The sequence below is a fragment of the Eutrema salsugineum genome, unplaced genomic scaffold, assembly GCF_000478725.1.
Source record: "Eutrema salsugineum unplaced genomic scaffold, Eutsalg1_0 scaffold_4, whole genome shotgun sequence".
NCBI classification, from domain to species: Eukaryota; Viridiplantae; Streptophyta; class Magnoliopsida; order Brassicales; family Brassicaceae; genus Eutrema; species Eutrema salsugineum.
In genome coordinates this window covers 1-15,258 of record NW_006256686.1, presented here as the reverse complement: position 1 = coordinate 15,258, position 15,258 = coordinate 1, and the positions used below count along the sequence as shown (strand labels likewise).

Genomic DNA, 15,258 nt, shown 5'->3' with positions numbered 1-15,258 from the left:
GATGGTGGTGTTGTGGTGAGGGTTGTCAAATTTTACCCTAATTGAAATCAATAGCCGCAAGTGCACAGCTGATCAATTGTAGTACTTAGGGATCGAATCCACAGGGAAGGAGGATCTTTTGCTGCAAAAAGCCTTTGAAATAAGTTAAAGTAAGGAAGTCTAGAACAAAAACGGTTTTGTGGGGGTTTGGTGGTGTGTTTAAAATGTAAAAACGAAATATTAAAAGAGAGTGCGGAAATTAAATGGCGTAATAACTAAACTTAACGAAAATAACTAAAAATGATAAAAACGGATATTCTAATGCTTAAATGAAAACGAACTAAAAAGGAAAGACAATATTGAACTAAAGCTTAAAGAAAAATCGCAGGAAATCAATGGATAAAAAAGCGTTGGGGTTCAGGGAAGTTTTCTCAGCGGTACGAACGATTCAAAACATTGCTAGAGAGTAAATTTTGTAAGATCTTAGCTTAAACTTTTCGAACTGGAGTCACGGACGTATGAATACGCCACTGTCGTGATCATAGACAACTATCTCTCTCAACCCTGACCAGTAGGTTTCCACTCTGGCCCTGGAAGAGAAGAGATGCATTATGTTTAAGACTCGTCCTAATTCACAAATCGCCCATAGGTAGGTTTCCACTCCTATGTTTGTTTTGCTCTCCCAAACTAGATCTGATACCTGATGAACACTTTCGTGTCACCAAGCATCTCGATCAGATTGTAGTTCATGACGCTACCCTCATGCAGTAAAAACGAATTCAGAAGAAAAAGTTCTAAGATTCAGTTCAATAGCCAATGGAATCCTCACCGAACATATAAATCCCCATCGAAAATCCCTTAATCCCAACAATAAAACTACTCAGACATAATGAACGAAATTAAAGACATAATATTAAGAAGTAGAATAGAAACCGAAATTGATAAAGAAAGAACAAGGGTTCAAGCGAACAAATCTCTCTCTTCCTAAAAGCTAAAGCAAAAACAATGAAAGTATGAAGTAAATATTTCGGTGGTGATAGGTTACACGATGTCTAGGGCTCCTAAGACATGTATTTATAGTGCTCAAGACCTCTCTGGACGTCACTTAGGGTTTCTCCAAATATGGGCTTCAGAAATGGGCTTTTTGGGCTTGGAGGTTGAAGGCCGCGGTCGGGACAAGTGTGACCGCGGTGGATGAGTGATTTGCCGCGGTCGGGATACTCCTGACCGCGGGAAAATGCTTGTTGGCCGCGGGTGGAAGTGCTGGCCAGCTGGTTTACGGGACATTTTGCTCTTCGCGTATCTTTTGATTGAACCGTTGGATTGCCAAGCTGTAAAGTGCACTGGAAAGCTGATACTTCCATCTTTAAGGTCTCCAAATTTGAGCTGGATCAGACGGTGAGAAGGCCTTCAATCAGGGGTGAACTTCTGATGGTTTGACTCTGAGCTGAAATCTGGTTTTCTATCCATTTTGTTAAGCTTTTCCCTAAGTTACCTGAAAAGAGTCTTGAAACTACAAATACTAGAAAAACGTAATAAAAGTACTAAAAAGCAATTAAAAACATAGAAAAAGTATTTCAACATGATCCATAAAAGTGGTCAAAATACGGTGTTATCAACTCCCCCAGACTTAAACCTTTGTTTGTCCTCAAACAAAGCAAAAACCTAAACTGGTTAAGTGAAAACAAAAATAGGGAATGCACAAATCTCATAGACATGAACTCCTAAACTAGGACCAAAGATAGTGCATCAATCCACAACTTAGTCTAGAAAATTCTCACTAATGCACAAGAGATACTAGTCCACTTTTTCCGTCATGCAAAACTTAAACAATTTAAATCTTGATTTCAGTCAACTAGCTCTCTACATTCATTAAGTTCAATAGTGAGTTCTCATTAAAGACATCATCCAGGGTAGACGGCGTTTGGCATTAAAGGGCTATTTAAGTGGTGGAGTTAAAGTGTTTCGGGTTACCTGAAGATCTGGAGGATGCAAGATAATATGCAAAACCGCAAGAGAGATAAGGACCTGTTGATGACCACAGTTTTCAATCACTTCTTCTTGCCAAATGTTGTTGCATAATCCTTCCTCCTTTGTTGTAAACAGCTGTTCCCCCAGACTTAGATTCTTTCCGGGAATCAGAAAACAATCTCCAAAACTCCATAAAATCGAACTCCAGTTGCCTTGGAACTTAAAATTCGACCTCTCTAGACTCTCTAAGGCTTTTATGTCCTTTCTTTTCTTATTTTCGGATATTTTTTTTTTAGAAAGGAAATGCCTTTTAAAGAGAGAGAGACTAGAGGACGAGATTGTATCAAAATTTGAGATTTTCCTAAGGCAAACTGAGCTTCCTCTTGTGTTGAATCCTTCCGGGAACTTTTTCCGGCAAATCGCAGGTCTCTGTCTTTGGTGACTGAAAACTGCGTCGTTCCTCTTTCTCTCCAACGTTTTTGCACTTATCTGCATATAAGACAATAGAAAACAAGAGTGCATGTGGTTTGAAAGAGGATTGGTTAAGGTGGGGAACTAGCTAAAAATGAACTAGTCATTCAGGATCAACAGAGAGTGGTAAAAGGATAAAGGAGTCCTGAATGTATGAGTCGTTTCCCTGGTCTAATGCTTCAATGAGAAAATTAAGTCCAAATTAAGTCCAAATAAAACAGAGCTAGTGTATCCTTTCATCTAAATCGAAATCATTCAAATTCCTCTGGGGTACTTCGTTTCAAATGTGCTTAGCTACCGCCTAGTCTAGTCCTAAATCATGAATGAGCATGTCACTAGGAACAGTCTAAAAGCACACAGTCAACTATCATTGATTCATGTTCACCATTCCCTTTAAAACGTATTTTGTTTTGAAAACCGATTTTGAAAAACTTTAAGGAAAATGCAAAAAATGTAGATAATGCAAGACTCATGAAAGAAAAGTGGTTAGAAAGGGATGAAATCCTCCCCCAGACTTAAATCACACTGTCCTCACTGTGAAACAAGTCGAGATTGGATGAGAAAAATGCATAAATAATCGAACTGGTAAGGACAAAGAGAACTTACCTGGATCCGGGATGCTGGTGGAGATGAACCGGATTCATTCGAAGGGGTTTGGGAAGGTGATTAGGTGGTGATGAAGGTGGTGGAAGGTGATGAATAAGGTGGAGGGTGATTGGTGAGGTGGAATGGGATGAAAGGGGTGGTTTGGGTCGGGTTTGGATCTCAACGACCAAGTGCCGCGGTCAGAACTACACGACCGCGGTCGACCATGTGTTTCCCACGGTCAGAACGCCTGCGACCGCGGGGGCTTATATCGCGGCCTCTTCCTGCTTCTCCTTGGTTCCTGCTGGGCCGAGCAGTCAGGTACCATCCTTCTTTTTGGTTTTTTCTGGTTTTTTGATTTTTTTGGCTTTTTTATTTTATAAGAAACACCTGAAACTAAGAAAAAGAAAAAGATCAAAAGAAAAAGAAAGAAAAATTCTAAAGAAAACAATACCTAAATGGGTTGCCTCCCATTAAGCGCTTTTGTTTTAAGTCGTTTAGCTTGAATTTTGGTGTTGGACGTGACTTATTCCAATGAAGAAGACCTTGTCCTGAGACAAGTCTTTTTCGACATCTCCTTGCTTTGCTTAGCAGGTTCGAGATGGTAGCCTCCTCCAGGATCAAAAATCAGTCTTGGAACTTCTTTGAGGTATGAGTCTTCAACACCACTTGTGACAGGAGAACGTCTTAGATGCTTGTATGATGACGTGAATAAGGTCTCTCTCACTTCATGACATTGAACCATGTTGCAAGATACAAGGACAGATGATTCTTTATGATCTCAAGTGGTGGAGATGGTTAATCATCCAAGGTGAGGACAGTTTGCTTGGAGAGGTGTCGCCATGGCTTGAACTGTTGGAGAATTGGTAAAAAGAGCATTGGCCGCTGGTGGAAGTGTCGCGACCGCGGTAAAAGGTGGTTTGGCCGCTGGTAGCACACGCGCGACCGCGGCGAAAGGTGGTTTGGCCGCTGGTAGCGCACACACGACCGCGGTGCCGAATATCCCAGGAAAGATGTTCAAATCCTCTTGCTTCTTGTCTCCAATTATTTTTCCTTGTGGAGAGTCTTCGGAAAAGAGACTTGAGAGCCATTTAAACTCCACTCTTGCTTCGATTAAGTCTGCATCACCTCTTATATGAGCATTGGTTAAAGGTGTGCATAGGAAAATACCTTTGTTTGTCAAACTTGTAAATCCAGCATTTTCTTCGGGTGCTCTTCTTTCTAGAACGTATCCAACATCCTTTGTAGTTCCTCCAGGGTCAAATATTGGATCATCTACGCCTCCTATTGTCAGACAATGAGAGTTTCTTGTAGTAATCACCGGGTGGGTTTTCTTGTTGATCTTCAGGAAACTCATATGTTGATGCAGGTAGTTGATGAGTGTTCCAACATATGCTAGACACGAAATACCAAGTATCAAGGGTTTTGTTGCATTGTTTCTCATCTCCATAGCATGGAAACCAGTAGAAACAAGACAACATTTCCCTTGAAAAGGCAATTCTGGTTTGGAACCAAGTAGAGCTGCACCAGAAAAATCTCCATAGTGAATATCAATCTTCAAGGGATGAAAAATCGAAATACCTGTATTCTCTGCAATGGTCTTTGGTATGAGATTCACATCAGGTCCAGATTCACAAAGAGAATCACGAAATTTCACTTCCTTGATTGAGAATGGGGCATCAAACTTCTCGGAATCCTTCGTCTTAGAAAGCGCCTCCAATGGTGGTTTTGATGTCACCATTAGTGTCTTATCTTCCACGTGGTCTGTCTTACATTCAAGGTGGTGAGGAGCTGAAGGAGAACAAGGATTTGGTTCATCAAGAGAAAGGGACTTATGATCTTGTTTGTAGTCTCCAAAACACTTGAATGAATCGGTAGAGACGAGATCGTCACTAGGGATGGAAAGAGGTTCTCCTTTTTCTTGATGGCTGGCTTCCATGACGTGATGATCCAAAGGAATTTCATTTGATGGCCTCTTTCTAACAAACTTGATGGAGGATTCTCCATCTACTTCACAAGATACCCAATACCCATCATCCATAGATTCATTGAGCTCCTGAAGCATATCATCAATCTCGGTTTGGGAGACAGACGACATATCTTCATCAAAGAGACGATCATGGATATCTTCGTGGGTATTGTAAGTTGTTATGGTCTCCCAGCAGAATCCTTTTTCCTCTAAACCTTCACGAATTGATTTGTAGTGCTTGCGATGTCCTCTTTTGTGGTGGTTCGGAATTGAATTCTGATCCATTGAGGAGGGATCATGAATGTATTGTGCTTCTCGGCGTTGAGTGGCTCGAGGAGTGTTGTAAAAACCTCCCTCATAGTAGTAATTTCGTTTCATATGATCCATATCTTCTGAAATGGAAACAAAATAACCGAAAAATGGAAAGTTGCAGAAAAGGGGGTTCTAGAGTCGAATTACTAACCTTTCTCGGGGTTTTGCAGAAAAGAAAACGCGTGCCTTCCCCGGCAACGGCGCCAAAAACTTAATGGTGGTGTTGTGGTGAGGGTTGTCAAGTTTTACCCTAATTGAAATCAATAGTCGCAAGTGCACAGCTGATCAATTGTAGTACTTAGGAATCGAATCCACAGGGAAGGAGGATCTTTTGCTGCAAAAAGCCTTTAAAATAAGTTAAAGTAAGGAAGTCTAGAACAAAAACGGTTTTGTGGGGGTTTGGTGGTGTGTTTAAAATGTAAAAACGAAATATTAAAAGAGAGTGCGGAAATTAAATGGCGTAATAACTAAACTTAACGAAAATAACTAAAAATGATAAAAACAGATATTCTAATGCTTAAATGAAAATGAACTAAAAAGGAAAGACAATATTGAACTAAAGCTTAAAGAAAAATCGCAGGAAATCAATGGAGAAAAAAGCGTTGGGGTTCAGGGAAGTTTTCTCAGCGGTACGAACGATTCAAAACATTGCTAGAGAGTAAATTTTGTAAGATCTTAGCTTAAACTTTTCGAACTGGAGTCACGGACGTATGAATACGCCACTGTCGTGATCATAGACAACTATCTCTCTCAACCCTGACCAGTAGGTTTCCACTCTGGCCCTGGAAGAGAAGAGATGCATTATGTTTAAGACTCGTCCTAATTCACAAATCGCCCATAGGTAGGTTTCCACTCCTATGTTTGTTTTGCTCTCCCAAACTAGATCTGATACCTGATGAACACTTTCGTGTCACCAAGCATCTGGATCAGATTGTAGTTCATGACGCTACCCTCATGCAGTAAAAACGAATTCAGAAGAAAAAGTTCTAAGATTCAGCTCAATAGCCAATGGAATCCTCACCGAACATATAAATCCCCATCAAAAATCCCTTAATCCCAACAATAAAACTACTCAGACATAATGAACGGAATTAAAGACATAATATTAAGAAGTAGAATAGAAACCGAAATTGATAAAGAAAGAACAAGGGTTCAAGAGAACAAATCTCTCTCTCCCTAAAAGCTAAAGCAAAAACAATGAAAGTATGAAGTAAATATTTCGGTGGTGATAGGTTACACGATTTCTAGGGCTCCTAAGACATGTATTTATAGTGCTCAAGACCTCTCTGGACGTCACTTAGGGTTTCTCCAAATGTGGGCTTCAGAAATAGGTTTTTGGGCTTCGAGGTTGAAGGCCGCGGTCGGGACAAGTGTGACCGCGGTGGATGAGTGATTTGCCGCGGTCGGGATACTCCTGACCGCGGGAAAATGCTTGTTGGCCGCGGGTGGAAGTGCTGGCCAGCTGGTTTACGGGACATCTTGCTCTTCGCGTATCTTTTGATTGAACCGTTGGATTGCCAATCTGTAAAGTGCACTGGAAATCTGATACTTCCATCTTTAAGGTCTCCAAATTTGAGCTGGATCAGACGGTGAGAAGGCCTTCAATCAGGGGTGAACTTCTGACGGTTTGACTCTGAGCTGAAATCTGGTTTTCTATCCATTTTGTTAAGCTTTTCCCTAAGTTACCTGAAAAGAGTCTTGAAACTACAAATACTAGAAAAACGTAATAAAAGTACTTAAAAGCAATTAAAAACATAGAAAAAGTATTTCAAAACGATCCATAAAAGTGGTCAAAATACGGTGTTATCACCATTCAGACTAGTACCCTAGAAGTTACGCTTCCCTGAATGTGAAGTGATCTGAGGAGCCTTGAACGCTGCGAGATTGAGAACCCTTATTAAGGCCTTGAAATTATGCTAAGGGAAAGATGGTACGGTGGAATGCCACGGTCCACATTTGACCGTGGCATTTGATTGCAGTTCTTTGGGGTTTGACACGGTCTTCACACTTAGCCGCGGAAGGATTTTACTTGCATTCGGGAATTGCCACTGGGTAATGCCACGGTCTACACTTGACCGTGGCAAGACAGCACTTGTGATCCTTCAAACATTCGGAACTTGACACGGTCACGCATCACGACTTTGGACTTGGTCGTGGCACTTGATGCTATCTCTCGGCATTTGACACGGTTTTCACACCACGACTTTAGACTTGGTCATGGCAACTTTATGCGTTCCTTCAGCGTTTGACACGGCCATGCATCACGACCAGAGGGAGCCCGTGGCACCATGATTCATCCAAGAACAAGAGACACAGGACTTGACACGGTCACTTGCCACGGCTTGACCAGAACCTGCTAGACCGTGGCAAACTTCTTCTTTACCCACCAAAGCTGGGTCAGTACCCGGTTTGTTCCGGGCTGACCCGGTTCATCCAAGGCTACTATAAATACTTTTTACACCTAATTTGGAGAGGACCTTATCTTATCTTTAGTCTCCTTTTCCTTTTTGGTGAAAGAACCATTTGCTAATACCTTGTTTTTGAGTTTAATATCGATTTGAAGAGTGTTCTCCATCTTGTTTTATCATTTCTCATCATCAAATCACACTTCTAATCATGATTAACAACACATCTTGCAAAGGATCTAGTGTGTTGACCATGATTAGTGAGTAATCCCATATTAAGGTCTTAGATATGTAGATTAGGGTGCTTAAGTGGTAGATTAGTGAGCTTAGGGGTTAGATCATGCATATTTCATTCTCTACAACCTGTTCTTAATGCTAGATCCATACAAATCATGTGTGGTCTAGATTCTAAACATTTCATGCACCAAAAGTGTTTGATGAAATGTCTGAACCAAGGTTGTTAGAGGTTTAAGTGTTATTCATCATGGGAATGATTTTCTATATGCTTAAATGACAGATTAAACTGATTCTTAATGCTTGTTGATTCATGTTTCACTAATGATGATTATGTTAGAAACTGTTTTAGCACAGGAGTTGATACCTTCATGAGAGGATTAACTTAATTAATGATGTTTAAGTTGAATGGATTGCATTGATCATATGATTCATTAGCTCACTAGTTTATCACTAAAGGCACCCTAATCCACTATCATGTCTAAGACCTTTCTCATCATCATACATACATTCTCATCACTTGTCATTTGCTTAGTTCTTTGTTTGATCACTTCTTAGTCATTAATCTTGTTTAAACTTTGTAGTTGTCATTAGTCAATCAAAACCACACTTGCTTGCTTGAATTGAGAAACTGATCACATAGCTTAGTGTCTATCACCACTCTTGGATTGATAACCTCTTTGTGCTACATTGACAAGGGGATTGATAGCCCTGAGACCTTAAAAAGTCTTGTCTATCATCCAGAGTCTCCCGAAGTGTTTGTGGGTGAGAATGACCGAGCCAATGCACACCAATACAGGGCAGGCATTCAAGCTCCACCGGTTCAAAATAATATCTTTGAGCTGAAGGCTTCTTTGCTCAACATGGTTCAGAACTCTAAGTTCCATGGTCTACCAATAGAGGATCCCTTGGAGCATTTGGATCAATGGAGTCTCTGAGGACAGTTTCAAGCTTAGATTGTTTCCATTCAGCTTAGGAGATAAGGCACATCAGTGGGAAAAGAATCTACCTAGAGGCTCCATTCAACTTGGGAGCAATGCAAGCTTACATTCTTCTCTAAGTTCTTCTCTACCTCAAGAACTGCCAAGCTGAGGAACCAGATATCAAGCTTTACCCAGCACAACAGTGAAAGCTTTGGGAAAGCTTGGGAGAGGTTTAGGAGTTACATCAACCAGTGTCCACATCATGGGTTTTCAGAGGCTTCACTCTTGAGTACACTGTATAGAGGAGCACTCCGAAAGATCAGAAACCAGTTAGACACAGCATCAAATATGAATTTTCTGGGTAGAGAGATCAATGCTGCACTGGAACTTGTGAAGAATCTAGCCATGAGTAATGATACTTATGGGAAAAACTCTGACAGGACAAACAGAAGTGAGGGTTCCAATAAAGAGAAGAGGATGGGAAAAGATATTAGAAAGCTTCAGAGCAAGCTTGACAAAGTGTTAGTGGCAACTCAGAAGCCACTACACTTTGTGGGAGAATTTGATGATCAATCCCCAAGCTTTGAAAATGTCAATGAAGAAGGCCTTACTCAGGACGAGATAAACTACATTGGAAATCAGAATAGGTATCAAAGGTTTAACAACTTCAATACAAACCAAAACCTCTCCTATAGAAATCATAATGTAGCTAACCCTCAAGTATCCTCCTCCTTAGGGTCAGCAGAGTTTTGTTCCCAAAAACAACTATCAAGATAATTTTCAACCTAAACAACAGTTTGTTCAGCAATAACAAGGCTATGGACAGAAACAGTAACCGATCCAGGGTAGCTACTTCACTAGCCAGCCTCCACAACAGAAATATCCACAAGGGTTCAGTCAACAGCCATTGGATCAGCATCAGTTGGATCAGAAGCCGCCGGTTCAGAATCAGCAACAAATGGGGCCTGAGTTGTGTGGAGTGTTACAGCAGAGTCTGCAGGGTCAGCATAGGGTTGAGATTGGTTTTTCAGACTTGGGTTCAAACTATGCTGCAATGCAACAAAGATCAAGGAGTTAAGGCAGAATCAAGCCTCTACCTCAAGAAACCAAGACACTCTACCTGGTAAACCTGTGCCTAACCCAAAGGAGTATTGCAATGCTATAACTCTTCGAAGTGGAAAGGAGATTCCAGAGAGAGAACCAAGACAAGTGCTCATTGAAGACAATGAGCAAGTTGGTGGGGAGGCAGCTCAAAAGAGTGAGCAAGAAGAGGAGATTTTCAAGAGTGACAAAATCAAAGAGGTGGAACAAGAGATGGTTCCTGAGAAACCCTATGTTCCACCACCATCATACCAACCTAAACTTCTATTCCCTGGAAAGGTTTAAGAAGCAACTCTTAGACAAGGCTTGAGCAGTTTTTGAAAAGCAACTTAATGAGACCCCATTCACCATGCCTCTCATAGAAGCTTTCTCATGATGCCAAAGCTTTGAAATTTTTTAAAAGATGCCATCCTCAACAAGACAAAGGAGCTAACAGGGATGGTTGTGTTGAGTCATTAATGTAGTGCCATCATACAAATGATGGAATTCCCTAGAAAGCTATCAGATCCAGGGAGCTTCAAACTTCCTTGTTCCATGGGTCCTTTGATGTTTTCAATAGCAAAGAAGTTGGGGTACAGAGTGTTCAAGCCAGCAAGAATCTCTCTGGTCTTAGCTGATAGGTCTGTTAGACTACCAGTTGGAATGCTTGAAGATCTACCAGTCAAGATAGGCGGCTTTGAGGTTCCAACAGAATTTTTGGTCTAGGAAATAGATGAGGAACCCATTGATCCTCGTATCTTAGGCAGACCATTCCTTGCCACTGCTGGTGCAATCATAGATGTAAGGGATGGCATGATTGAACTTCAGTTTGATGTGAGAGATGACGAAGAAACCCACCATAGAAGGACAAGTCTTCTATGTGGAAACTCTGGATGAGCTAGCTAATGAGCTCTTAGAGGGGTTGAACATTGAAGATCACCTTCAAATAGCCTTGACTAAAGAACATGGTGATCATGGTTACTTGGCTGAAGAGAGTGAAGCCTACATGATGCCTTTAAATCAACACAAAGAAGTGGGCTCAAAATCAGGGTTCATGGAGCTGGGATCAAGTGGTTCAGATGTTCAGGAAATCAGTGGGTTAAGCACAAACCAATGGTTAGTTCAAGAGTGCAAAGCCGTAGGGATAGAGGATGAGCAAGTCAAGAAGCTTATTGAGGAGATGAACACCAAACAAGGGCCAGCCAAGGAAGATTCATACAATGCGGATTGGGATGAGTCTAAGGCACCTCAATTGGAACTCAAACCTCTTCTTAAGGGACTCAGGTATGCATTATTAGGTCTCAATGAGTCTTACCCTTTAATCATAATTGATAGGTTGCTAGATGATCAAGAGCATGCATTATTGAATGAACTAAGAAAGCATAGGAGAGCCATTGGTTATTCATTGGATGACATAAAAGGTATCTCACCCAACCTATGCACTCATAGGATTCATCTTGAAGAATAATCTATTTCATCCATTGAACCCCAAAGGAGGCTGAATCCTAACTTAAAAGAAATAGTGAAAAGGAAATTCTAAAACTCCTAGGGGCTGGGATCATCTATCCTATCTCAGACTCTAGATGGGTTTCACCAGTACATGTGATGCCCAAGAAGGGTGGAATGACAGTGATCAAAAATGAAAGGGATGAGCTGATGGCAACCAGAACCATCACAGGCCATAGGATGTGAGTAAGAAGAACAAGGATGCGGCCAAAACAAGTCGGACCAGCGGCGATCCGCCTACTCTAAACCCGACTGGACCTGAGGATAAGAAAAGGAAAATGGCAATGAGATTCCGGTTGTGCATGGCCAGACCAAGGTCGTGGATCACGGTAAGAGGCCGATGGGTGACCAGGATGGTCGTGATGCAGTGAATCGTGAGGATATGGCCGAAACATCAGCTAAGGGTGCTGGAGATAAGGAAGGTGCGGCAACTGGAACGGAAAATCAAGCCACAGTCCGTACTCCTGCGGAGATGTGGCAAACACTCGAAACCATTATGACGCAGTTGGCGGTCTTGAGCCAAACTGCTGCACCGACGGGAAATCCGTCTGATGGACAATCCACAAGGATTCGTAAGGAAATTACAATAGTAGAAGAGAAAGAAGGTGTGGCTCTGGAAGTGGTAGAACTAGATTTATCACCGGTTATACCAGCAAGGAAGGTGGATTACTTGGTCGTTTTAGATCATGTTGATAACACTATATTTTGACCACTTTTATGGATCATAATTGTATCTTATGCAGGTGTTTTAACTCTGTTTTCAATGGTTTTTAAAGTGTTTTCAATGTTTTAGAGTTTCAAAAGACTTTACAGGAAACTTGGGAAAAAGATATGCAATTTGGAACAAATGAGCAATTTTGGATAAATGCAGACCGTCAGAAGTATGACAAGCGATGAAGACCTTCTCACCGTCTGATCACCCCCAAAATTTGAGACAAGATAGAGGATCCACCCAGCTTTCTAATGCACTTGGTTTGGAGACAATCCAACAGTTAGAACTTCAGATACTCCCGATGCAAGAATGACAGAAAATACAGTTCCGGAAGAGAGCATGTGCCGGGACCGCGGCCAACACCCATTTTACCGCGGGTAGAGCCACCGCGACCGTGGACATTGGTCGTTCACTTTTCCGATGACTTAATTAAACACCATATCGATTCCTCTCGTTATTTTTGAAGCCCTAAGTGTCCAGAACCACCCCAGAAGCTATAAATACCCCCTTTAGGTCATTCCTAAAGGTGAGTATACGACGTAAGATAGAAAGAGAGAGAGATTTCGTGGAACCCTGGAGAGGAGGCCGCCACATCAGAAGAAGGAGCCGGCGCTGGAGGAAGACATCGCGCCTCCATCTGCTTCTCCGTTCATCCTTTTTTCTTCCTTATTCTCTTTAATTTCCTGCACTTTCAATTTCGTTTATGATGCTTTGTTACAATATGTTTGAGTACTTACCCAGTTGGGTTTAAAGGGATTGTTCAAAGGGAATTTCATGTGTCTTTGCTTATGAATCGATAGATTTAGGATTATTAATCTTCTAGATGTTCTTCATTTGCCTTTAATCTTACTGCGTGATTCTCTGCTGGCCGATCTGATATGATATGTTGCAAAAGCTTTCATAGATTGTCTGAACTAGGGTAAAACGAGCAATTCTTCTATAGGAGTGGAAACCTACCTGTAGTTGAATTGTGAATATTGATGAGTCTTGTTCTGCTATTGCATCTTCTCCATTCCAGGATCAGAGTGGAAACCTACTGATCAGGGTTGCGAGAGATAGTTGTTTAGTGCTGCGAAAGTAGGCTATTCATACTTCCGTGCCTCGAGTTCTAGAACATACGTAGTTGATTACCTTTGTCACTTGTTTAAAATTGACATAGCCTAGTCCATGAACCCGTGCGAATTCCCCTTGAGCCCCAACGTTTGTCTTTCATTGCTTACAACCTTCGATTTAGTTTGCTTTTCAATCGCTATTTACTTGCTTCAAATCGCCTCTTGTTCAATCGCCTACTACTTGCTTTCGTTTGCTTTTGTTTTTGTCAATTGCTTTTTAGTTTTTAATTGCTTTCTAGTTTAGATTTAGTGACAACCAAAACCCAAAACCAAAACCCAAATTGTTTAGTTCTAATCTGATTTAAGCATAGCCGTGAATTTGTACTGAAACAACTAAGTCTCTGTGGATCGATACCCTAAGTACTACAGCGCACATCTGTGCACTTGCAGACATTTAGGGGTTATAAATTTAAAACCTGAAGCTTAGTAAAACGAAAACAACAACCCCGCTTTTGCTCGACATCAAGTTTTTGGTGCCGTTGCCGGGGACTTTGATTTGTTTCGTTGCGAATCCCATCTTAAATCCATTAGAACACTTGTTTACTTTTACTCTCTCTTTTGAATTTTTCATGTTTCTCTGCGATGAGACACCGGGAACATGTTCCCAGAACTCTTGGTGATCCACCATATCGTGTGGATGGTGATCCAAGCGATGATGATCTGACTGATGATGAGTTTGAAGAACCGATTTATGATGACAATGAGCTAATCGGATCGACAAAACATGAAGATGATGATGAACTGATTGGAAGTTTCAATTCACTCGAGAAATTCTTGGGAGATCGAAGAGCTATTCAACCAGCCTTACCAAAGGATGGCAAAACCGAAATCAAGGTACCCTATATCCATTTAGTTCAACAAAATCAATTCTATGGTTATTCATTCGAAAACCCGATAGACCATATCGAGACGTTCAAAGAATTATGTGCAACCATCACAGCAAATGGGGATTACCAAAAGTGTAGTCTTTTCCCATTCTCTTTGAGAGACAATACCAGCAAATGGCTAAAATCTCTGCCACCTGCTTTACTAAAAACGTGGGCAGCGTGTAGAACTGCTTTCCTAAATCGTTTTTACACTAGAAATCGTTCAAATCTCTTAAGGAACAAGATAAGAACTTATAAACAAAAAGAATTTGAAGATCTTTTAGATACTTGGGAAAGATTTAGGGAATACCAAAGAGATTGTCCACACCATGGATATACCGAGGAATACCTGTTGGGTATTTTCTATCGAGGTATTACTCCAGAGTTACGACACTCTTTCGACACAGCAAGTAATGGAGACTTCTCAACTAGATCTGTAAAAGTTGCTCATGTTTTCATCAACAATTTTGGAAACAGCATCCGTAATCAAGCAACCTTTGGTAATTCTGCACTTTCCGAGAAGAAAGAAGAGACCTCGGAAGTTATAAAGTGTCTCCATCACATAATGAGTCACCTTGGAGTACAACAACCAAACAAGGCACACAATACGTGTAACTTTGAAGGTTGGAACAACCCAATAGATACTTATGATCAAGAGATGATGAACAATGCAGAAGTCTATCAAATTCAAGATTTTCCATTCGTTTCTGATCACCGCGGGTCCATTCATCCGGACCGCGGCAAACTAAGCTTTCACCGCGGTCGTGATGATGCTGACCGCGGCAAGACCTGTTTCACCGCGGTCGCGAGCCTTCTGACCGCGGGAAACCGTCTTCTGAACTTGCCTGGACATCAACTTCCGAACCAATCTTGGCTATTCAATCTAATCCTGTTCCATATCCTAGTTTTCCCTCTTCTGAAGCTGAAAACCTAAACAAAAGAATTCTAGAGCTTGAAAAATCTAGGTCTCAAGAGATTAGTGATCTTAGATCTGAACTAAAAACGATGCAAGAGGATTTCAATGAAAAACTTTCCACCCTCCTTAGCCTGATGATCAAAACTAATTCTAAAAACATAGAAAATTCTGAAGAGGAGCCAAGTGAAAATTCTTTCGAAAGCTCAAGCAAAGCAGA

The 15,258-nt window shown here is 41.2% G+C and overlaps 2 non-coding genes across 2 annotated transcripts; both read right to left on the bottom strand.

Annotated features, from left to right (window-relative positions):
• Nucleotides 1–9,011: 9,011 nt before the first annotated feature.
• LOC112084762 lies at nt 9,012–9,118 on the bottom strand. Its single transcript, XR_002898423.1, has one exon. It is a non-coding gene; the product is annotated as a small nucleolar RNA R71 (small nucleolar RNA).
• Nucleotides 9,119–14,353: 5,235 nt separating this feature from the next.
• Nucleotides 14,354–14,461, bottom strand: LOC112084986. The gene has a single exon (XR_002898631.1). It is a non-coding gene; the product is annotated as a small nucleolar RNA R71 (small nucleolar RNA).
• Nucleotides 14,462–15,258: the final 797 nt, after the last annotated feature.